General features: G+C 36.6%; 1 long non-coding RNA gene across 2 annotated transcripts in view; it reads left to right on the top strand.

Moving 5' to 3' along the window:
- The window catches only part of LOC311435175, a 190140-nt gene extending 167475 nt beyond the window's left edge, over positions 1-22665 (top strand). Inside the window, exons 5-8 of one of the 2 annotated variants that reach the window (XR_014691975.1) lie at positions 10119-10198; positions 20203-20307; positions 20689-20793; positions 22424-22665. This is a non-coding gene — a long non-coding RNA (uncharacterized lncRNA). Of the gene's footprint in view, positions 1-10118; positions 10199-20202; positions 20794-22423 lie in introns of both variants that reach the window. The other variant, XR_014691976.1, reaches the window with a different exon arrangement.
- Positions 22666-26188: the final 3523 nt, after the last annotated feature.

The raw sequence follows: 26188 nt of genomic DNA, 5'->3' as shown, positions 1-26188 counted from the left end.
CTTCCTTCCTTCCTTCCTTCCTTCCTCCTCTTCCTCCTCTTCCTCTTCCTCTTCCTCTTCCTCTTCCTCTTCCTCTTCCTCTTCCTCTTCCTCTTCCTCTTCCTCTTCCTCTTCCTCTTCCTCTTCCTCTTCCTCTTCCTCTTCCTCTTCCTCTTCCTCTTCCTCTTCCTCTTCCTCTTCCTCTTCCTCCTCTCTTTTTGTTCCTATACAAATCAAACTTGAGACTTACTAATTTCACACACACACACATATACACACTATACTAAAAACTTTCATGTTCAGGATTCAGCTAGGATTTTAATGTTTTGGTTAAGCTCATTTGAATCTAAGTAACAGACTGTAAAGCAATGGAGTGGGAATACCTCACCTGCATTTACTTTTCTATAGTGTATCTGATCTTTTCTATACTGTATCTGACCTTAGGCTTGCTCTACTGTCACTGGGGAAAAGTAAGAAGCTGGTCTCTTTTTGATACTTGTTTTTTAAGTGGGATGAACTGTGCACCTGTTTTGATATTTGAATGGCTCCTACATCTTTTCCTGTTTTCTTCCATAGTCTGATAATTTCTCTGTACAGATACAACAACTTTAGCTGTAATGCTTGTAAAATGTGGGGTCTGTATCTTATCAGCTTGATATTTGCTAGAATGCCTGACAAACCTAGAATTAAATTTCTGCATTAAGTCAGTTAGGATTTGAAGTAAGACCTCTCCCACACAGATGAAAGCTCTACAATATGCCATATTTGGCAGAAATTTCATCCCAGGTTTAAGTTTCATTGAAATGTATATTTCTACAAAACATTTGAATGACATATTTGAGAAGGTTTTACTTATATTTCTAAGTCATTTAGTCATTGTTAGCCCTGATCTGTTTAGAATAAAGCCCCTGACCTTGCAGTTGCTTTGGAAACAAACTTACCTTTCTATTACTTCTTGAAGACTATCTTGTGGTCCTGTTATCTGACCACAAGTGTTATCATACAGTTATTATGAAATAGTTATCATACATTTATTATGAAACAAGGTAATCTGGTCACTGAAATACTAAGAAATAAAACAAAGATTAACAAAAACAAGGCAAGCCTGTGACTAGTTATTTCCATTTGATCTTTGGTACCTTAGGAGGGAAAAGTGTCAATATTTTTTCTTTGAATAAATATGAATATGAATATGAATAAATATGGAGTGGACAACAAGGACTTCAGCAAACTTTTATTAATTTCTATCACATGTGGCCCTGAGACATGGAATATATTTTAAATGCAGAAAGTAATACAATGTGAGCAAATTTATTATTTTTTAAAGAAGATAAGATTGAACTGCAAACAGCTTCTCCTATGTAATCTAGTTTCTAATTTTCTCTGGAGAACAGTGGATACCAGAATAAAGATGTGATTTAGGCTATGAAAATTATGCTTAACTCTATTTTGATCAATCCCAAAGAAATATCTACTGCTCAGTGTTTCTTTCTAAAATCACTGTACTAAAGAACCCTAGAGCCTTGTGTTCCAGGAGGGATAAACTGATGACATCAGGAATGGTGTTGTAGATGTGTAATTGCCATCTTGTTTTGTGTGTGACAACAAGGGGACAACTTCTCATATATTTAGTACTTCCCAAAGTGCTGAAAGACCTATGAATTTTTAACACACCTCTTGCAATACCCAGCACAGCTCCTGGAAGCTGGTGCATAATATTGCCATACAAAGTTTATTAGATTTTTTTTTTCTTTTCTAAATTGACCTTACTAGTGATTCTGGCCTATCTGAGCTTCTGAAGCTTGTTGGAAATGGTACAGAGCCAATGGAAACCATGCTTGTTCTATCCTGTGGGCCTGGCAGATGGAAGCTTGGGAATGAAGTATGCAGTTCTCAACAAAATCACAAATTTGAAATGCAAAGGTATTGATTTAAATTCTTTCTATTCATTCAGTAAGATATACCACAAGAGATATATCTTTTTTTTTTTTTTTTTTTTTTTTTTTTAATTAACAAAACTATGTAGTTATATTTTCCCCTTCCCACACAATAAATTGTGTGAATGCCTCTACAAAGTTCATACTTAACAGAACATTCCATTCAGTTCATTTAATTCTTTTCTTGTCTGTTCACACTCCCTACACTTCCCTCAGGTTAGATACAATCAAATCATTCTGATTTTGATGACATATTGAGTTCAGGTTATCAGCCCCATCCACTAGCTGAAATGCTTATAACATCATCTGGATGGCTTGTTGGATCTCTTCTGTTCCTGACATCTGAAATTCTTATCTACTACAGGTGGAGTGGAACCTATTGAGTGCAACAACTGAATGCAAGCACTGCTCAGCAATAGCCAAGACAATGTTGTGTTATCAACCTTTTTAATCACAAATCTGAAACACAGACCCTTTACATGCTGCTATGAAGAAAACTAACTCCTTCCCAGTCACAGCCAGTATACTTCCTCACAGGTGGACAAGGTGGACATGAGTTCCAGTGAAGGTTGTTTCTCCACCTATCTTTTTTTTTTTTTTTTTTTTTTTTTTTTGAATAGATATGACCACAGAGATTTCTTCTCCAGTTCTGCAAGGATAATGACTTATTTATTGGTGTACTGAGTTGTCACTGCTGCTACAAATATGCATAGTCGCTATTTGAGGGCTTAATTCTTCTATAACTATGCTTACTAGGGAAATGCATTATCTCCAAACAGATTTTCTTGGAATTGTATTTTGGATTATTGTAAGGCACTAAATCACCACAGAATTTAGTATTCTCTACAAATATGCAATGCCTGTTAGGGTGAAGTGGCTACATGTTATAGTAAGAGAGGTAAAAATGTGTATATTCACAAGTGTTTCCAGTAGCTGCATATGATTGCTAAGCCTCAAGGTAAGGTTATCCACTGACAGAATTCAGATTGAAGTACAAAGAACTGATGAAGAGATGAATGAAGAATTTTGCAAACTGATGGAGTTTTCTCCTACATTTGGCACTCTGTGCTGACCATTTAAAGTACATGTTGTACTGTTCTTTTTCATAAGCCATCCCTGCTTCATTTTGCTGTAGCACTCTGTTAAGCAAGTGCTTTAAGTTCTAATTAAACACCTATTACACTTTGCTAAATCAAGGCCACTGTCCATAGGACCTACTATTATGAGCTGCTCTAATAGTAAGCCACAGTTCCTTGCACATCAACTTATTTTTATCAAGGTATTATGCTGTTAACCTGGTCCAACTAGCTTGTTTTATAATAAGAATAGCTGTTGTTAACCTGGTCCAACTAGCTTGTTTTATAATAAGAATATGATAACTAGAGATCACTTGTGGTCAGATGACACATCCTAGTCCCTGAGTTATCAGTAGGTGAATTAACTATTCCCTGAAAAACAGCTTTATATTAACAGCTTGATATTAACAGAGCACCTGAGATGAGCAACAGAAGAGGCAGCAGTTCTGTTTGTGTATTTAGTTAAAAAACAGGTTCTAGTATATTCCTTTATCACTAACACTCATTAAAATACTTACCGGACAAAGTACCCTGCTCCAAGTCAGTAACCCTCTCTTTTACCCTCAGTTGTTTTAACCCAGCATGTGGAACACAGGTAATAGCAGTCAAGCCTGGAGCAATTATTTTCAACATGGTTTTAGTGTTTTGAGTTGCTATTTCAGTCTGTGTCAGACCTGAAGGAAGGCTTGTCTGCTTGGAAGTCTGTCTATTTTGCAAGATCAGCTGGCATAGGAAAAAAATACTACAATTCCTACAGTAACAGGTGTTGAAGTCTGACCTGTTGCATATCATAGGTCATTAAATTCCCCCAGATACCCTGTAACTGAGTGGAATAACATGTGTTTCAATTAAAGCATTCTTTATTACTATGCCTGGCAAAAGCATAACTTCCTGAAAGGTATTTGGTGTTCTTGAGACCTTAGGAGATCAAGAATCTATTAACTCCTTCAAGCATGTACCACTGGTTTGCTTCTTTACAGTGAAGAAAAGGTGGGCCTCCCCCCCCCCCCCCCCCCTTTTTTCATTCAAGTTGCCTGACTTCAGTTTCCAGTTCCTAGTTTTTGTTATGTCTCTGTTAGATTAGAGAGCCCTTGTATTTTCTCCCTGTGAAGGTACTTACATGTGGTAATCAAGTCACCTCTCAATCTTTTTGATAGCTACACAGATTGAGCTCTTTAAGTCACTTATGGCAAGGGTTGAGAGCACTGCTGTTAGCTCAAGTATTCGAGCCTGTTGTGGTCAAAAATTGCTAATTAATGTCATTAGAAATGGACATTTTTTTTTTCTCTCTTTTTTTTTTTTTTTTTTTTTTTTTTTTTTTTTTTTTTATTGAGTGAGTTAACATCACAAACAGCTCGGCTGATGAGTTTAACAGTGTGGACTGAAATACCTGTAAGCTGGTTATCTACATGTATAATTATGCATGAAGACAGCAGATGACACTTCTTTACTTTCAAGTGAGCTGTATAAGGGAAAGGGATTTGGTGAAAGGAATGAGAATTAGAAGCTATACAGTGTCATTTTTCTTCTTCTTCTTCTTTTTTTTTTTTTTCTTTTTTTTTTCTTCTTCTTTTAATTCAAATGTTGTGTTCTGTCCTAACATTTCCTGTTCTCATTAATTTTTTAATGCTGTTTTCTGATAAGACCAAACTGATGGTGTAATTACTAGGTCAAAATTGTAGGTATCAAGCACCTTCTTCAAATAACCTCCTCTCAGCTTCCTTGCAAGTTAGAATATATTTAATATTGACAAGTTATTCAGATTTTCATGTTTATGCAGTTCAACAAAATAAATAAATAAATAGATAGATAGATAGATAGATGAATAAATAAATCAATAATTTTGTGGTAAAACATCCAATGCCATATTCCACTGTAATGTGTTTGGTTTGATTTTATTTCTACAGTAATTAGCAAACTACCCTTAAGCTATCATTCATCATGAGCAAATCCTGGAGGAATTTATTTCTATTTGCAGTCTGAAAGCAAGACTAAATTATTATTTTCCTTAGTTTTGGCTCTGTGACTGCCTTAAAGCAGAAACTAACTCACCTATGGTCAATCTGCTACAGTGGTTATGATTAACATCTTGTGGAAATACAGAAAGTCAGACTTGAGCCTGTTTGTGCTGCACAGTTCTCTCCTCCATGTTGAATATATTCATGTAGAGTCTATGGTATGGGAACAACTGTTCACATTGAAGCATGTTGATTCCCGAGTTCTAATCACTTGAATTCACAGAGTCAAAATTTGTACTGTTACCAGACTCATATCTGGAAGATTTCTCCTTTTCCTCAAGTCCATTGTTATTATCTGTCAGCACTAACCTTTTCATTGTCAGTATTGTCAAATCTGACAACATCCAAAGCAGGGAAAGAAGTGGACAAAGAATTTGAATGAAATATCTTCACATTCACTGTTGGTTACTCATCACATTGTCAGTTACACATCACATTCAGTATTTCAGTCTTGTGACAAGGTTTCAATTCATATTGGAAATACATTGAAAACAGAAACTTTTGAATGATTGTATGGCTTTTGAACAATTGAAGTGCAGTTCTGCCTAATGCAGAACATGATCTGTATGGATATGCTACACACAGCTTTATTCTGCATACGTGTGACAATAGCATGCAGCAAAATTCTGGGCAGGATTACAGTATCAAACTGTGCTGATGATATTCACTTGCTTTTTAGCTGACTTCCCTGCAGGGGGGTAGTGGGATGTTGAAAACACTCTATGTTTTATTGCTAATATCAAATTCAAACCAGAATTAATGTCAATAATGAACTTTAGATTGTGGTGACTTAATGATAAAGAATAAATTTTTACTCTCAAATGAGTTTGAGTTGGAGAGGATGAAATTTTTATACTATTTTCATCATCTAAGCTACATAAACTAGAGACTGATCTTTGTGTGCTTTTGTGTGTTCATGTTGAGATAGCTTTTCACCCTGTGAGTTAGAGAGCAGAGTTATGGGCTGAAGACATAGTGTTCACCTGGAGCTGTCATCAGCTCAGCCACATGGCTGCTGGGAGGTAGGATGCTGGGAGGGTTCTGTCTTCTGCAGAAAAACCTCTCCCAACAGGCCAGTTCTGAATTTGTTGCTCTCACAAATATGATAGTGTATATTAGTTGTACTCTCTTTATAAAACAGCAAACTCAGCCTAGTACTTCCTATGTTCTATGGTCTTATTTTGTTATCTTGATTAAAGTTGCTGGTGATGGAATGCTGTGATTAAATAAGAAACCTTATTTTTCCTTCCTTCCTTCCTTCCTTCCTTCCTTCCTTCCTTCCTTCCTTCCTTCCTTCCTTCCTTCCTTCCTTCCTTCCTTCCTTCCTTCCTTCCTTCCTTCCTTCCTTCCTTCCTTCCTCTCCTATTACAATTTTTAGTTGAACCAAACAGAAATTTGTCTTGTCTTTTCGGGAGCATGACACTTATTTCAGTTCTTTGTTACAGTATTTTGAATTTCCTTGGAGTTTCTCTGATACTGTGCAGAATTCTTTCAGGGGCAAATCTTTCAGTGAAAAACTGAAGTAATTAATTTCTCTCTCTTCTACACCCCCCTAAGTCTATTATGTATGCTTTCTTGATGTTTTGAACTTTCTTATTTAGTCTATCATGTTGATATTCTGCATGAGGATTGGAATAGTCTCAGGAGTCTTTGTGTCTTCAAATCACTATTGAAATAATGATTATATGTATTCTGTTCCTAAGCTAGGCTTTAGTGTCTGTATAAACATACAAAGAATGAGACATGATATGTTTATTTTTCCCTTGAAGGAAAATATTTTTGGATAGTCCATAAGCCAGAGAAGGGTATGTGGCAAATATATATATATATATATATATATGTATGTATGTATGTATGTATGTATGAAGAGATCTCTGTGATAAATGGTTTCACTTTGTTTCGGAACATGTGATGTTCAATTTATTGGTGAGATAGGGCTAGGTTTTACTTGCATACTTAGAAATGAATGAGACAACTGGTTAACAGAACAAAGTGGGAGGGTCAAGTCTGCCTTTTGTCATGACTATTCCAAAAAGACATAGTATTTGATCTGGTGAAGTGCTTTTCTCAAACACACAGATAGATAGTTCATGTCTAGACTGCAGTGTGGGGGTTGTCTTACTTTCTTTCATGTTGATTCAGAAGAACGAGTGGGAATGGGGAAATCTGAACTAGTGATAGAAGGACTTTGCCAAATGGAGTCACAAATGCTGAATGTGTGCTTTCTGAACGAAGTAAGCTGCCCTCTATTGGCCAGAAGATAAAATATGGCCCTTTTCCTTTCTTGCTCATTGTAGATGAGGTATTAAGTGCTTGAATCTCATGTTGTCTCTTTGTCAGAAAAAAAAGCAGGTATGCATGTTTTTATAGGCTGCTTCATTGAGAACTGGCATGAAATTTGACAAAAGATAAATAAACATGAAGATGCCACTTTCACACCATTTAAAATATTTCTATGATATTTCAGCCTTGTTGAAAGGGTGATTAAAAAAAAAAAAAGACCCCTCCCCCCCCCGCCACTGGCACAAAACAAAAACAAACAAACAAACAAACAAACAAAAAAGAAAAAAAAAAAAAAAAAAAAAAAAAAAAAAAGAACACAAAGACAGTCAAAACAATCAAGTGACCAACTAACCAACAAATAAACTAACACAAAAGAATCTGAATTTTCATTTGTCCCTCCTTGTTTTAGGAGGAGCTTTTATTCAATGAACTTCTGTATTTTTTTTTTTTTTTTAATAAATGTGGATAGCAATCCAGGAACAAGGGCAAAACTTAGAGAATAAATAGGGAGTTGGGACAGTAAACTTATACAGTTAGGTGGGCATTGCTAGTGGTGATTATGAGGGTAGATTTAAGCACAAAGCAAAGACCGTGACATTAGAGACTGGGACTTTTTAATGTTTTTAACTGTCTTTCATTGATTTATCATGTTTTTCACTTCACATAGTCTTCTTGTGAGCAGAACTTCCTGCTAACTCCATATTTAGGTGACAGAAAGCATAACCCCTGAATACAGCAACTGCTGGTACCTCTTAAAGTGCTGTGTGAAATCTTCATGTTTATTGATCTTTGTGGAGGCAGCTACAGCTTACAGGGGTTTACAGAGCTGTGCTAAGCAAGCAGTAGTTATAGGCTCAGTGTTTGTGTGAGTGATGTGTTCCAAATCCTGTAAATATTACTATTTGATTGAGCTTTATGCTTCTATACACTCTCTTCTTCAAATTTTAGTGTGGTGTACTGGTTATACCTAGGCACTGAAGTGGGTGAAAAACTGAATCACATTATAATCTTCAAATGCATAATGTTCCTACATTATTCCACTGTTCCCCATTTTCTTCACATCATTTGAAGTAATCTTTGTAGTGGGAAAAGATCAGTTCAAGTATGCTTCTATCTGTACCAGCCTGTACTTTTCTGGATCACAGACAATAACCAAACACCTTGGATTTGGCAAGAGAGTTCTGGGGTTTTACCATTGCTCTGGATGTTTAAGAAATCTCTTTATGACTCCAAATAGATGCAACATGCCCCCTACTTAATCCAAGGCAAAGGGCATATTTCTAAAATAAAGGAGAAATGCTTCAGCAGCTTTTTTTTTTTTTTTTTTTTTTTTTTTGTTTTGTTTTGTTTTGTTTTGTTTTGTTACAAAATTCATCCTACTGGGCACCTACAGTTGCTTACCTGTAAGTAACTGCCTGGGATGCTTTTGTGGATGTTACATTTGTGTGTTTTTGTTGTTGGTGGTTGGTTGTTAATTTATATATATATATATATATATATTTATTTATTTTTTCCCCACTCCTAAAATCTCCTTTCAAACTCATATTGGCCAGAAAAGTGGTGAGGGAGATGGAAAGATTTATAATTAGATGTGGCCGCAGTTTTTATCAACAAATATCATGTTTCAAATGTGCAACATGTAGACCTCCCTAAAATTTTGTTTTCTTATGCACCTAAATTACTTGCAAGTATCGCACAGTTGGAAATAGCTGTTGCTATAGAAGCACTGGAGCTGCTGACAGTGCTGGCAGTAGGAACAGCAGCAACAGCAGAAGGTACATGATTATCTTATGGGTTTAAGAATGAGAGTTTGCATTTTATATCCTATTGCTTCTCATTATATTGGAAAAACAGTAGTTTATAGGAAAGGAAAGAAAGAGAGGAGAGGAGAGGAGAGGAGAGGAGAGGAGAGGAGAGGAGAGGAGAGGAGAGGAGAGGAGAGGAGAGGAGAGGAGAGGAGAGGAGAGGAGAGGAGAGGAGAGGAGAGGAGAGGAGAGGAGAGGAGAGGAGAGGAGAGGAGAGGAGAGGAGAGGAAAAGAAAAATCAGTCATTTATTATTGTTATTTTTGGTTTTACAAATTTGGGTTGAACTCAGCTAAGGTGTATCAAATTAGCTGAATTTGTACATGACAATGGGGAGTTGTTCATAATGGTCTGGGTTGTTTCATAATTATTTACAAACAGCTATGAAATAATTTTGATAAAAATGAAAGTCAAACAGTCCCAGAAACAACAGAAAAGGTCAGTGGCTATGGTGGGAATGTGCAGAACAAAGAAAAGTAAGAAAGAAATCTGCAACAGTAAGAACTACTTTCAGCTGTAAAGGCCATTGGATGGCTCTGTGCATATATAAGAACTTTAATAAAATGTCTCTATTTTATAGTCTTATGGCATGCCTCTGAATGATGTTTCTCATGTAGGAGAAGTGGGGGTTGGCCTGTTCTCCCATGTGCCTGGTGACAGGACGAGGGGGAATGGGCTAAAGTTGCGCCAGGGGAGTTTTAGGTTAGATGTTAGGAAGAACTTCTTTACTGAAAGGGTTGTGAGGCATTGGAACAGGCTGCCCAGGGAAGTGGTGGAGTCACCATCCCTGGAAGTCTTTAAAAGACGTTTAGATGTAGAGCTTAGGGATATGGTTTAGTGGGGACTGTTAGCGTTAGGTCAGAGGTTGGACTCGATGATCTTGAGGTCTCTTCCAACCTAGAAATTCTGTGATTCTGTGATAACTTTAAATGCTCCTTCTCAACAGAGGACTATTTGCTTGTCAGCAGGGATGGGTGGCAAAAATATTGTAGATAAGATGAAATCCTCTGTTTCTTCTCCAGATTTCAAAACACAGTTCATGGAAAGTGCCCTCTGCTATCCCACCTGGGAGAGTTTCTGGTTTCTTCTGGGCTGCAGAAAGGTGAAACTTTGTTGTTGACTTTACTTCCTGGCTGTTTGTCTTTCCTCTTCTGCACTGCTGCACCTAGCAAACCACTTCTCTGTTCCTCTTCCCTGACCCATTTCCTAAGGCTGAGCCCTGCATACTAGGCAGGATCTCGGTGTGACACTGTTCTGACTTTTCTTCCTACAGGATGTGAGCAAGAAAGGACAGTGGAAAGGGTTGTCCTGTCTTCTGCTATCCAGATTTGTAGGACATTTTTTTTGTTTCTCTCCTCCACAGATAGGGAGGAGCCCCAGCCTGAGAGCAGTCTGTGTGCACTCCCAGTTTTAGGGCACAGTACACAGCAGGAGAAAGCAATGAGCATTTAGCTAGAGTAGTGAGGAATTCACACTTACGCAGATTAGTCTGTTCCTAATTTCTGACTCAACAATAATGTTTGATAGGATCCAAAGCTGAACATTTGCTCTTTATTAGTTTCAAACAGTGAAGCATTAGTGTCAGTCAGAAACTCCTTCCCCCTCCCCCCCCTTTTAGTAATCATAGTGTGAGAAAAGAGATACTGTGAATGCAGAGTCTGAAAAAAAGTCCATCCAGAGAAATAGTCTCAGTGTAAACTCAGTGCGAGAAGATAGTGATCCTTGTGTTTTATGAACTCCTAACATCAAGTGATCTGTGGCCCAGAAAATTCCAAAGCAAGAGGTGATGGCTTCATATTTAGTAGCCCCAGACTGAGTATTCTTCCATGCAGTTCTCCAGATGATATACAGACTTATCTACATGTACAAATCCACAAATCTGAAAGCAGGTTGTCGTGGTTTAACCCGGCCGGCAGCTAAACACCACGCAGCCGTTCGCTCCCCCTCCCCCCTCCCTCTCTGGGACGGGGGAGAGAAATGGAAAGTGAAGCCCATGAGTTGAGATAAAGACAGTTTAATAAGACAGGAAAATAATAATAACAAAAAATTAATAACAATAATAATAATAATAATAATACAATGGTGATAATAGGAAAATAATAATAATATGTACAAACAAGTGATGCACAATGCAATTGCTCACCACCCGCTGACCGATGCCCAGCCTAACCCCGAGCAGTCCGGCCCCCTCCCCCCGGCTAGCCACCCCTATATACTGTTTAGCATGACGTCAGATGGTATGGAATACCCCTTTGGCTAGTTTGGGTCACCTGTCCTGGGTCTGTCCCCTCCCAGCTCTTACTGCACCCCCAGCCTGCCTGTTAATTCTGTTCTAACTGAAACCAGGACACAGGTCCAGGGCTTCTGTATGTGTTTTGGGATAAAATGGTGCCTCCTGTTTGTCTGACCTTGCTGTCTGCTATTTGCATTTGATGTCTCTATGTTTTTGTGGCAGAAGAGACAAAAACTGTCCTTGTGATGTAAATCATGTCTGCAGTGAACTGCATACCAAAGAGAAAGCAAAAGATAATGATCTAAGGGTTTTCTGTGGTGGAAGAGGATATAATACCCATGTGTATCTTAACTGCATATACACTTTGTATATGTGCACATATCTGAACTGTATATATCTGAACTGTGATGGACTTTGCCAATACAAAGTACCGTTGAAAGTGGATCCAAATAAATCTAACCCCTGTCTTTCAGAACACTTTAATCTTGGATCTTGACAAATATTGCCACATGTAGCTTTGTTTAAACAAAATGTGAAAGAAAAGCTACCAAGGTTTAACAAACCGTTTTCCATACATGAAAACCTAATAAAATTTTGTATAGAAAAATGCTTTAACTTATTTTAGTTTCATCGTCTGAGAGGATTGCAAGGGTTAAACAGTAATTTTCTGCCTTGTGAAAGTATTTTTCATTAGAGGAAAAGACACAGGATCAAATCCATTTTTCTGAATTTCATTCATTTTTTTTCCTTTTTATTTTTTTCCTTGTTTGAACCCATCTAAGAAAGGATTCATTGTTGTTAATGTGATTTTCTTTTTCTTTATTGTCACCACTTCTATAACAGCAACAACAAAAAGTGGAGCCAGAAGGGAAAATCTTATTCTAGTGGAGAATATCTTTAATGTAAATAATCTGCTTGAAAAGATTATATATGTTTTTCTCAAACTGTCAGAAACACTGTAAGTGTTTCCAATATTATCCCATGCAGTTAACAGAATGCCTAGGAAAAGAATCAATTTATTAAAAAAAAACACAAACATTTGCTAAAGCAGATAGTGCCCCCCCCCATCCCTCCCCGCCCCCAACAAACTTACACATAATAATAAGAATGAAGCATCTAAGTGAATAGTACACAGCTCATTAGAAAGAATAAATTCCCAAGAACCCTGAAGGTAAAGTACAATAGAATGTAGCCTATTTAAAACCTCATTCAATGACTATAGCTTCTGCATACTAAAGCAAATAATATTTCCTATCACAATGGATTATTTAAAATGACTCATTTGTTACTATTTAATGTTCTTATTATACAAGCTGCATTTTCCACTGCACTTTCTTTAAGAAATCATATTTTTGTAAATGTGGTTTACCAAGGAGTGCATTTTAAAAATGAATCATCAGGCAGTAGTGAGACTTCTCTATTACTTATTGAACTTATAAATATTTGGTGATGTATTTAAGGTATAAAGTCTCCCTGAAGTATGCTGTAGCTACTTACAACTGCTATGTTAAAAGACAAGTGTTTCACAGTTATGTACAGAAGACATCTGCAAACAGAGGTCTCTGCAGAAAAATACTGACACCAATATACTTAACAGAAATGGTACAATTTTACCAGTCAAAGAACAACATTTTCATTTCAAGTCAGGTGAATCTTGTAAAGCATGGATGGGGAGTTTCTGCTTGTCCATCATAACATCTATAAATCATGACCTTTTCTGAAAAGTGAAATACTTGGTTAATCAATGGTTTACATCCAGTTCAGAATTCTTATTCCCGCTGCATTGCTGGCAAGATCACAGCAAAACGGCTGTGGCTTTTCTTTAATGTTGTCACCCAGAAAAGTCTAGAGGTGTTTAAAGACACAGCTCCCACTGACAGGTAGGCAAGCAGTGCAAGGTAAGAGAGTAAGGCAGAGGTTATCACTTTGAAAAGTGTTCTCCAGATTCTGTGTGGTAGTCAGTGTTCCAGATGAAGTGTGTATTTGCTGCACATTTTATCTATAGTTCTCAGACCAGTCTACATCACATGTGGCATGAGTGTGAGCTTGTGACACATTTGAGAAGACTTTTAAGTAAGCAAGCACTGTGAGCTGTGTGGCTGAATTTTGAGGACAGTTCTGCCATTTTACTTGGAGAAAAATGATGCTACTTTTCTGTGTTTCATTATCTACATAGGAAACCATCCTTGATCATCCAGAGGTTGAGATGCATAGGAATAGCAGACTTAATATTTTTGGAGTATGTTATAGCATTAGCATTCCTGTATTTCCATCTCATGTCTCTTCTTTTGTTTACCTCCTGAGTAACTCAGACTTACACAAAGAGGTTTTGGACTAATAAAGATATATTCTCAGATTTAGACTCAAAAATTATGGGATAAAACTGGAATTTAATGAGAAGAATGAGAATTCATTAACTTTGCTGGTAGTCCGTGAATCTTACTGAGTGCCTAGATGTCCTGCCTGGGCAGAAGCTTTTTTCATGAATTTTGAACCTTTTTCCTGGCAAGAAGCGTGTGAGTTTTATCTTTTAACATTGTTGAAGTCTTAGTCATTTGCAGGTTGAATTACTGCAGTGAGTTCTAGAAAGTGTTATGATGTTAAATAAACAAAGAGAATAAGTACTTTCACCTATTGTAGAAGGGACTGCACACTTCAGCAAAGGTAGCAGATGGTTCTTAGGTAGAAATAAAAGTGTTTTATCTTTAAGGTCCTATCTTGTGTAGTTAGAGGTACCTCAAACACCTTTTCTTTCTACTATTAAACAGTCATCACAACCATTTTGAAATGAAAACTGAGGATAATTGTTAATGATGGATTCTTGGCTTTCCTATGTGTTTTCCTTCAGTTTTGTTTATCAGAGATAACGATAACTGATTTTCACATTTTCTGACAGCCTTGTATGCTGCTCTAGGTAAGAAGTTTGAGTGGACTGTATGGTACAATAATGCACTAAGAGAAGAATTGCTTTAAATTTGAAGATACCATTTCAATGTGTATAGTTCAATATGTTAGCGTTAGGTTGGAGGTTGGACTCGATGACCTTGAGGTCTCTTCCAACCTAGGAAATTCTGTGTGATTCTGTGATTATGCTTCCATTTTGTATGTATATGCAGAATTTAATAATTAATGCTTGAAATGCTTTGACTTAGATGCAGTTTCTTGAAAACCATTGTTTTTCTGTAACAATGGTGAACTGGCTGTCCCCAAGAACTCTGGTGTCTAGCTTCTTTGCAGAAAAAGCAAGTATTTTATGGTCTTTGCTGCTCTTGCCCATCAGCAAGCCAGACATGAGGTTGAACACTCTCTCAGGTGGCAGTACTTTCTATGTTCCCTCTCAGAACCTGGCCATTTCTTTTTGTGATATGAGAAAAAGTGTCTGTCTCTGGCAATAATAATAATATTTAGAAGAAAATACGTTTTCATGAGGCACTAGGCTAAGTCCCAAAAAAGGTCATGCTGACAGTCAAGATTCTTGGCCACTACCCAGCCACTAGTAGTGGAGATTTAAAATTTGTATATATTTTATCTGTTCCTGGAAAAGTGGTAGTGATTGCCAGCATTTCAAAATTTTCTTTCTTGTTAGTTATAATCTATGCAAGATTATAGTAATAATACGAATTTTATAGAAAACTTTTTTTCAGGAAAATAAAAGCTGAAGGAATAGTGGAGACTATTTATTTATTCATTCATTCATTCATTCATTCATTTATTATTACTTAGAGAGTATTTTACCCTCACTTTATTATGGTAAGAGTGGAAATATTCAAACAAAAGAAAAGATTGAAATAATGTCTTAAAAAAGGAGTGAGAAAGAAACATTATGTAAATTATTTGTTTTCAGTTATATTTATTGTTTGCAATTAATATTTATGTGCTAAGTACATTCCTAGGTGGTTCCTATGCTTATCTAGTAAACCTGAGGGCTATGCAGTAAATATAATTTATTAGGCATCACTCACATCTTTAATACTCCAAATTTCTGGATACCATCAAAGTGCTGCTATTAGAGCTTTAATTTTGTCTTTTTAAAAAAAACATATTGTACTTCAGTTGAAAATATGTGTGAGATCTTTCCCAGTGAACCGTCTGTGTATGAGATGGCTAAAACAACTAAAATTCATGGCCATGTATTGCAATCTTTTGCAACTTATATGTTATCACTGGAAGTTCTCGTTCTTTTCCCTATTCCAAGGGTAGTCCCATGGCACTTGAAGATGACGCATCAGGCCGAGTGGAAGGAGGGTGTGTGCATTTTCTGTGTGCCTGTATTCTATGTGGAAAACATTATCTGCAGTCTTTCCATAAGGGAACTTCTACTTTATGTGTATGTCTATGCCACACAGTGGAACTAGGTGATTGGTAGGAGACCTACAAGTTGTCAGACTAGTCCCAGGGCAACAGGCAGAACAGCAGTGTAAACATGGTACTCTATCCAAGCTAATAAGCCTTGTGCTGGGTTAGAGGACCTGCATAACTCATTTGTGACTCCCTGTTTATGACTAATGTAGTCATTATTTTAACACCACACTGCATACTACTGTACTGTAACATGTAAATCTGGGCATCTCTAACTAGTATATGTATATATTCAGAAATTTACAGGCCATACAGAGAGGGAGGGTAGAGTGATTGTAGATGTCTGCTCCATTTTGCTACAACAGTACACAGTTTAGACTTCAGGAATTGTACATGCTGAGGTGGGTGGAAGGTAACCCCAACACATAAGTTTGCCACTGTTTTCACACAATATGTGTGTGGGCTAAAAGTGTTTGAACTGATGAATGTCTCCTTGGTGCTGCCTGTCCCTGCTAAAAGTGATTTGAGACCAGAATGTTTATTAAATATTTAATTAACTCAAATGTTATTAGAGTGTAATGAGTAACTGCAACTTTAAGCTTCCACTCCAGTCACTCCCTCAGCAGTGTGGGAGATACAAAGTGGGATAAGGAGTTGTGAAAGTTTTGCCAGCAAGACTAGCTGTGACTTTTAAATATATTGCCTAACACCCTAAGGGGAGCCTATAAAATCTTGAACATGAAATCATTACACTGTTTTGTCATGCCCAAATGACAGTAACAACCATGAAACCTTTTCTGTAAAATGGCTTTACATAGGCTAACTTGATTTGAAATTATTTAAATACTGAAACAAATTCCCTTTTTTTCCATCTTGCATTTAAACAAAATGACAGCATATTGGCACTGCCACTGCCTCATCTTACTATAAATCAGCAGAAATGAACAATCTGTCAAGTTCTTTCTCTGTGCTCTTTTTATTCTTGTGCAGTATGTGTATATCCAGATGAAGAACTTGTAAATACTTATGTGTTCCCTTCCTGTTTGCCTGTTTTTAATGTTCTTGCTATAACTGAAGCTCTAGAAACCTAGAAAACCCTCATGGAAAGACGAGTGGGCTTACTGGTGAAGAAAAAAATGGAAAAGTAAAGCAGCAATTGTAATGTTCATCTGTCAGAATTGGTAATGAACAAGTATTGTGTAATCGGACTGGAGATAATTCCTAGAAGTAATAATGTTATAAAATTCAGCTCACTCTACTTCTAGACACAAAACAGTTCTTTCATGGGGTGAACATTGGCCAGCCTTGCAAATAAAGAATAAGACTCCTCTCCAAATATTCCTGTTATTCTCAACAGAGAATGTGCAGAAAGCAATGAGCTAAGGGTTTGTGCCAAGTATCTAGTTAACTGAGATAATATGATTTGGTCAAAAAGCTTGCTTATAAATTGAATTTAAATATAGCTTTACCTAGACTGTTTAGATTTACTAAATTACTCAGACCGATTTAGATACAGATGACTCAAAGATGACTTGCACAACATTCAATAGCATATAAACCTACATATTGATGAATTGTTTCTATTAATAAATGGATACACATTATTGTTTTCTGTGATAATATTTGCATATGACATGATTCTTTAAATAGAAGAGGTGTCATACTGAATTACATATGCATGCATATAAGCATGTATACAATCTCTAGATAAAATTGACTGAGAAATCTTCTTTGAAGAACTATATCATATCTACAGTATTAATCTTTTCTACTGCCTTTATTGAGATTTTCACAATATGACTCAGGTGGCTATTCAAATAATCATGAGAATGAAGCCTCATGCTGCTGCTTCCTCTTCTTCTTCTTCTTCTTCTTTTTCTTCTTCTTCTTCTTCTTCTTCTTCTTCTTCTTCTTCTTCTTCTTCTTCTTCTTCTTCTTCTTCTTCTTCTTCTTCTTCTTCTTCTTCTTCTTCTTCTTCTTCTTCTTCTTCTTCTTCTTCTTCTTCTTCTTCTTCTTCTTTTTACTCTTCTTTTTCTACTTTTTACTCTTCTTCTTTTAAGTCCAGTGAAGATGAATAACATGTACAAAGTAGTCAAGGTGGTTATTATTTCTGATTTCAAATGGGAGTACAAAACTGATCTAGACTGTCTGTAGTAGTGTAAAAGTATTAGAATACATGCAAGCATGTTATGAGAAGATAAGGAGAGCACAGAGAGAAAATGAGAGATTTTGGAATTGATTTTAGCATTTCATCTCAACAGGGTGATCTTCCAAAATGTGTTTGACACTCCATCATGCCTAAGTCTTCACCTTTTCTATTTATTATTTATTCTCAGATAATCCGAGCGTATGTTTTTTAACATACTTTTACCTTATGTGTTACATTTCTCACTGTCACTCTTCGCTACATGCAAAGCCTACAAGGTAGCACAGCTGAAATAATTGTTCTCTATGGAGTTGTATAGTTGTAGAGGGTTCCCCTGTGAATCTGGTGGAGAAGTGGGAAGAGAGGGTATATAGTCTCAGGAAAGTGTAAGAAGAAGAGTTGAAAACAAAACAAAACAAAACAGAAACAAAAACAGAAACTACACGTCCTGTAAACAAGCAAACAAACAAACAAACCAAAACATACAACAACAACAACAAACAAAACAATAAAAACAAAAACACACAAAAAAACATAGCAACACTGAAGAACAGAGCATGCACAATGCTATAGAATTATTCATAACTGACTGTGTTCCACTAACATTTCTCACTTGGTTGTTACTTATGGTTAAACCTTACCCTTTCTTTTTCCTCTCCCTATTCCTCTCCCCCTCTTTCTCTGTTCCTCTTTCCTTAGTTCTCCTTCTCCTTTTCCCTTCAGCCCTTCCATCTCCCTTTTCCCATTCCAAAATGCTTTTTCTCCTCTCAAGTATGGAAACAAATTCAAATTACATGAAACTCCCAGTAGAGTTGACAGTCAGTGATGGTAAAATTGTGAAAGGAATTTGCACATAGGCTAGTGACTGAAATCAGTCCCATGTCAAACCAAATGGGTCATGCCTTACAGAATTCATAGTAGAAAACCTGCACGGGTACTTAGAGTAGTGGCAAGTACTCAGTATATTTTGCAACTTATAAGAGAATAAAACAATGCAGGAATGTACAAAATGACAAAGCATTAAGCTAATCTTACAAATTGATCTTGACTGCCATGCAATACACTTTCCAAATACTTGGGAAGCACACAGAAAGGTTTATTAATGGTTCATCATCCTACCAACACTGCCTCCACTTCTCATATGCAAACATTACTCTTTGGGAAGGAGTGGGTAGGATTTTCCATGCATCAGAAAAGCTATGAAAATGACAGTATTATCCAGAGCAACTGAAATATTACCAAGCAAGACAATGATTGATGGTGTCTTTAACAGTCTAAGAACACTGCATGATTTCCTTACAAACATGTTGTATGTAGGTGAAGAAGAAAAAGCTGGTAAGAGATAGCACTCAAAAAATGTTGCTTACAGTATTCAGTTGATATTCTTTATTATAATTTTTACAAACCACTTTTTATTTCCCTTTTTTATTTTATTTTACTATCATTATGCTATTGCCAGGAAGCAAAATTACTGATTTGTAATGTATATGACATAATAGACTAAGTACTTTAATGGTGGTGACAGAAACACTTTTTAAATGTTTAAGCATTCTGAGAGTTACAAAGATGTTGCCAAAGTTGACAACAGACTGATTTTCTGTCAATACAAAAAAAAAGGAGATTGCCTATACTTCTGTGTCTGATCAGCTCCGGAGAGCAGAGACGTGCAAATAGGATAATGTATGCAGATGACTGTGCAAAGAGCTGTGCACCATTAAAACTAATTTATGATCTTGAAATTAGAAGTGAGTAGAAAACAAATGGTATGTGGCTTTCCTGATTGCTTCTGTAGAGGGTTAAATTTCCTTGGCAGAAAGGAGAATGTTAGGGAGGAGAAACAGGAAGTATAGCATAGATATTTTCTCAGTCCTAGTAATGCTGCATTACTTGATAATAAACATTTTTGACAGAAAAATATATACGTTTTATAGCAAATTTTACGTTAATCCTTTCTGAGATAGATGGCTGGGAAGTCAAGAACCAAATAGATAGTCTATCAAGGAATATTTTTAAAATGTGTAGACTTATTGCAACATCTCTATTCCAAGTGGCAAAAATATTTTAGTGAGACACTATTGAGATTGTCTCTGGAATCACAGCATGGCTGACATTTGAAGGGACCTCTGGAGGTCATCTGTTCAACCCCTCTTGCTTATGCAGGAACACCTACAGAAGGTTGCCTAGGATCATGTAGAGATGACTTTTGAAGATCTCCAAGAAAGGAGACTCCATAGTCTCTCTGGGTATTTTGTTCCATTGCTTAGTGATCTGTATGGTAAAAAAGTATTTCCTGATGTTCAACAGACCTCTTATGTGTTTTAGTTTTTGCCTGCTGCCTCTGGGTACCATTGAAAAGATACTGACTGGTTTTTGTACCTTGTCCAGGATAAACAGCCCAGATATCTCATCTTTTCTCTTCATATAACAGATGTTCCAGTACCTTTATCATCTTTTTGGTACTACAATGGACCTCCTCCGGTAGCTCCAAGATTCTCTTGCAATGAGGAGCCCAGCACTGGACCCTGCAATCCAGGTGTGACCTCAATTGCACTGAATAGAGGGGAAGGACTACCTTCTTCAGCCTGCTGGCAACACCTCCTAACACAGCCCCTGTTGGCCTTCTTTGCTACAAGGGTACACTGCTAACTCATGTTCAACCCAGTGTCCACCAGAACCAACAGGTCCTTTTCTACCAGGTTTCTAGTCTGCTCCCAGAACTCGCCGGAGTTTGGGGTTTTTATTCCCCAAGTGCAGGACTTTACACTTTTCCTTGTTGAACTTCGTGAAGTTCTTATCAGGCCATTGGCAGCTGCACCCCACCACTCTTTCCAGTTTTGTGTTATCAGCAACTGTTATCATTGTGTTCAGCAAGTTTTCAATTCACTAATTTTGCTAATCCAGTTTATATCAACAGCTTTGTTATGAGGATCTTACAGACATGGCTGAAAGTCTTATTGAAGTCAAGATAGATGGTTCATATGTATCCTGGGAAAGATGAACATTAATGGCAGCTTAAGTGGTGAGTACTCAGATATGGTATTGATAACTAGGAGCTGTGCAGCAACATGCTCCTTTTCACTGCAGAGTGGGAAGCCCTGATCTCCTTGGCTGTGCCAGCCAGGGACGTATGTGGAATGGTAGGAAGTACAGCCTCCAAAGCTCTGTTGTGTTAATCCACCCCAGAAAAGCACCTCTGCTGCTCAGGACTTAAACTTGGGAGTTGCTGAATGTACATCTTCTTGGCAGCTAGCACAGTAGTGCCTGAGCAATGTTAGTCCTGATTTATAAGAACTATAAAAGCAAAATAAAAGTAATCCCCAAAATAGCAATAATGAAGAGACAGCTCCTAAAACCAAATACTGCTTCTCATCTACTGCACTTTATCATCCTTTTAAACAATTACAAATCAACAACATTTCTGTTTCTTTTCCTTCTCCTTTTCATCCCTTCTTTATGCTCTCTTTCTCTCTATTATATATTTATTAACATTTTTTTTTTTTTTTTTTTTTTTTACTATTATTCCTCCATCAGTGTATTTTCCATGGTCTTTTAGACTATAAATTTTCCTCTATTCCATTTAACCTTTATGTAGAGCTCACCACTTTATTAAGGCTTGAGTTTTCTCAGTCCCTACACCACTGTAAATCATAAGTCATTCCTTTGGAGTCAATGAACTGACACTACTCTAAAACAGATTCAACTGGGAGCATCAGAGATCCTAATATTTACAATGGACCTCTGATAAAAATTTAGCCTTTGAGTATTCGTTGATTCAGGAGTTTAATAAGATTGACAAAGATTAAGACAGTAGGGTTGTCAGAATGACATTACGATACGTCAATTAAAATAAAGATAGATAATAGACAAACCTCAGAAAACACCAGCTAAACAACAGAAAAAAAAATTGAAGAGTCAACAAATATTTTATTAATCTTGGGTATGTTAAAAAGCCTAATTTTTGAATTATTAATATGACATACTTGTACTGTTTTCAGGGAAAGGCTGAATGGTTCCAGACATGTTATCTCTGTTGTGAGGGTGCCAGAAGAATGCTAGATCTGTGCCTTTTCCAATTTCCCTTTGCAATCTACCACTGCAACAATATGGTTTAGTGTACTCTGGAAATGTGTCTTTATTCTTTCATACCATTCCACTTTGAATTTAAGAGCACAAAAAAGGACTCAAGTAGAGTAGATTGCAATTAGAACTGTATGAAGAGTGGTGTGATTCTGTTTGATCAAAGAGGGGAGGGAAATCTGACCAGGACTAAGAGTATTTCCCTCAGAGCGGTATATAAATACTCTTAGAAATGCGTCTCATCTAATTCATATAGACTTTTTTTTTTTTTTTTTTTTTTTTTTTTTTGCCACACACACATTCAACCTAAGACTTTCCAAAAGAATTGAGGATGTGTATGTCAGCATGAGGGGACTGTCCATACTGAGGTTCAAGCTGATTTCCTAATCTCAAGATTACCCATAGAATGATGGGTTAAAATGCATATTTTCCATTAGTCTGCTTTTCCTTCTTCATGGAAGAAAAACTGGAAATCTAGTTGCAGAAACAAAGAATTATGGTTACAAAAATACATACACAGACAATTCAAAGGTTTTCTGCTAACCATTTTAACTATATATTTTATCTTACAGGCCCAACTCCCCTCCTAGACCAAGCACAGGTGGAAATACATATTTGTGGGACGCTGAAGAGTAAATTTCCCCAATGCATCACAATCACAGAAACATCTGTGCAAAACAACTTTGATCCAATTTGTGGTGAAAATGTACATAATTCATGATGGTCTAATGGCTGCAGATTGCCCTGCACTGTAAAGCCAGAAACAGTAGGAAATCAGTTCAAGACACACCAATAAAGAGTTTTCCTTCTGGCACCTGTATGTCTCAGCTGTTGTTCCTTGCCTGTACTGTAAGGGTATAATTCCATTTTATGTCAGAAGGGAGTCAAATACATTTTACATGCATTAATGAAATCACATAGCCATCATATAAACATAGGCAGAAAAAACATCTGAAAGGATTACTTGAATGAAAATAGTTTGGACACATGAACCAGTTTTGGTAAAATCAGTTTATATTTCTACTCAGCTCATGAGCCAAGTCTCAACTGGACTTTGTTTGAAAAGTTTCTGATAATTTACCATTCCTCCCCTGCTTTGTACAAATTGGTTCAGGCTGGGTAAGGAAGCAGAATGCCGACATGTCATGATAGACCTTAGTTCAGCTTAAGAACATAAGTTTTTGTTTGTTTGTTTGTTTTTGGCATGATTCTATCAGTCTCTTTCTGCCCCTAGAAACTGCACTTTTAGCCAAATCTGCCAGTTTCAACCAAATTTGACAGATGTGCTGTAGAATCTTACTATCGGTAATATCTCTCACTTCCACTAAAATATGTGACTTAGTAGGGATGAGAGGTCCTGTTGATGTCCTCTCTAAGGGATACAATGCCACATGAACTCATCCCTTCTAGATACCAGAGACTCCATATGTTCAAGAGATTCATTAAATATCCCTTCTGTGGAAAATTATACTGGAGATGTGGAGATTAATTAACTTATTAGCTACTAGAAGATCAAGCCATTAAAAAAAAAAAAGTCATAAAAAATATGTTTAATTAATTTTCCAAACTTGCAATTCTATATTACAAAATATCAATGCAATTGTCATAAATACAAATTCTTTAGATTACACTAAGATCCAGCTGAAGACATGTTAGTGTCTTCATAATCGTGTTTAGATTACACTAAGATCCAGCTGAAGACATGTTAGTGTCTTCATTAATTATGTGACACATAATCGGTTTAATTTTCTATTGCAGGTAAAGAAAGTACAGTAGTTGTAGGGCATTTCTTTCCTTCAAGCTTTATTTGTAAATCACATAAACACAGGGGAGATAGAAACAAAATGATGACCCTGAAGGGTGATTTTGATATATTGTTCTATGGATCAACATGTTTATTAATATCACTATTCTGGAAGATATGGAATAGGTGTTGACACTCACTAAAAGTATGAAATTGCTTTTTCATCTATCTATTCATCTCTCAGTCTGTCAAAATGAATAGAGACCTAACTGGCCTTCACATCAATAAGTTTTTTGCAGGTTTTAGATTTCTCTGTTAGAATGTCTGTCTTCTTCCTTTCTGTCTTTTCCTCTTCCAAAAGCAGTATTGCTGCCTACAGGACAAAACTTGGTTATCTTTAAGTAGATGCACTGTGGGTTGATGATATATGAAAGGGGGCAAAGCTGACACCTTTAGTTGATGTTATTTACAGGAAAGGGGAAAGATCAACCAGTGTGTCTCAAAATGTAATAGACAAGGATGACCCTGCAGAATTTCTCTCATTAGAAGTTAGTTGCAGGTATACATCTTACTGCCTAATTCATTTACTTCCTTATAACCATTCAATGAGTAAACAGAGTAAACAGACCATTTTAAATCCCCCCAATATTAATTTCAGAAAACTACAGCATGAGAGAGGTGGATGATTATATTCTTAATTAAAACACAAATATAGTAATTACAGTTTATATGCTATTATCATGAATCTACACAGGATGACTTTAAACAGCAAAACAGCCATTAATTTTACCATTCAAAGAAATGTTCACAATCTTTTAGAAATGTCATATAAAATATTCATTTTGAAATGCCCCACGGTGATTTCTGAATTTATTTAAAGTGGGCTGTTGATAGCTCTTTTATAAATAAGCAATTACAGTACACTAAATATATCATGGCCCATCACATTATACATTCTATAATTTCATGGATGAAAAGCCTACGCTGATCTGCATAAATATGGTGCATCTCACAGCAGGTGAAGAGTTTGATTACACAGGATAATCAGTGTTATTATTTATAGTAACCATTTATACCTGTTATTTATTAAAACTCAGCAAATCAGATATTGGTTTATTTAAGGAAGTTGCTGTTTTGTAGGCTGAACTAGGCACAAGACTATTAAACATATGTAAAATGCTGGAACATCAGTAGTTTGAAATCAGCCAAGATCAGCAGGGAATGAGAGTTAGTATTTGATGACAGTGGAGAAGGCTCTATATGGAGTGAGCAGCTGGGGTCTGTCCAGATCCTGGAAAAATACCATTGCTACAAATCCAACTGTCCCACTGGCAATATCAGATATCCTTGCTAGCACATTAGGTGAAGAAGACAAGGGCTGATTAGCTGCAGAAAGTTTGAAATAGTGTCCAATACATTTAAGTGATTTTTCTAGACCTGAGCTGAAGGCTTTTCATGAGGGTTGCTCTGTATAGATTACAATACTTCTACTTACGGTGTTCATACTCTTCTGTCATTTAAGACAGCTGAGCATTTCTTATAAAGCTTTCATTGGTGCAAAGTAAACCTAAAGACAGTCTTAATGATTATTTGTAGTTGTAGGGCTTGGAAGATTATATACTTAGATATTTTCTGCTGGCATCATGCCCTATGTGTCACCTTGTTCGAGTAGTATTATGCTTTCCTCTTCTTGGTCAGCTCCTTTGCTTACAGGAAACAGAAAGAGTCATTTGCATGGACACAGCAAAAGAGGTGATGTACCAGTGGTGGATCCTTTTGGACTATCCCTTCTGACTCTGCATAGCTGCTCTCAACCCTTGCTGAGGTCTCTTCTAGCAAAGGAGAGACTAACCCAGCACTAATCTGTTGTCCAGCAGGAAGCAGCAGTGATATAGATGTTCTTAAGTCAGCTAGTTACATTTCAACTCTTGGTCCCTGATACTATTTCGAGACTATTTAGACACAGCAGTTATGATCTGGGAACTGCCTGTCATTCAAAGAAAGCAACAAAGACTCTAGAGAAAATTCAGACCTATAACTAGCAACTGTTAGGATGACAAGAATCTAGTTCAGAATGACAGAAGCATATTGAGAGGACAGCCAACCTGGAAAAAATATCTACCTTGGCAGTGTTGTCATTTGATGACAGTAGCATGGCAGATCACCTTGTACTCCCAATGTATGTTTCTTAACTGAGAGTTTGATTTTATAACACTGAAAAATATCTCAACATACACATTCTATTCCATTTGGGTACACAGACATTTCATTTTTAAAAGAACATCAATTCTATACTGAAATTACTGAGGGTATATACCTAAATTTTTAGAGGTGTAGTTTGTACAAAATACTCATATATTGCTGTTACTGAAGTTATACAAAGTTAGTGATGTTGAGTTCAAATTGTCATATGAACCTGTGCATTTATGAAAACTCTCAGGACATCCTATTCTAAGCAGAAAGACATTCAGCATTGAAAAAGGTCTAATTCCACTTTAACTCTTCTCTTTAAAACAAATAAACAAGCAAACAAAAACAAAACAGGAAAAGTAAAGTCCTGGTTCTATGGTGTAAATTTGGCCTGGAAAGGAAA

Source organism: Aythya ferina (genome assembly GCF_964211825.1).
Source record: "Aythya ferina genome assembly, chromosome: 3".
In the NCBI taxonomy this organism is placed as follows: domain Eukaryota; kingdom Metazoa; phylum Chordata; class Aves; order Anseriformes; family Anatidae; genus Aythya; species Aythya ferina.
The sequence above is the reverse complement of the archived record's forward strand: the minus strand, read 5'-3'. Positions and strand labels throughout refer to the sequence as shown.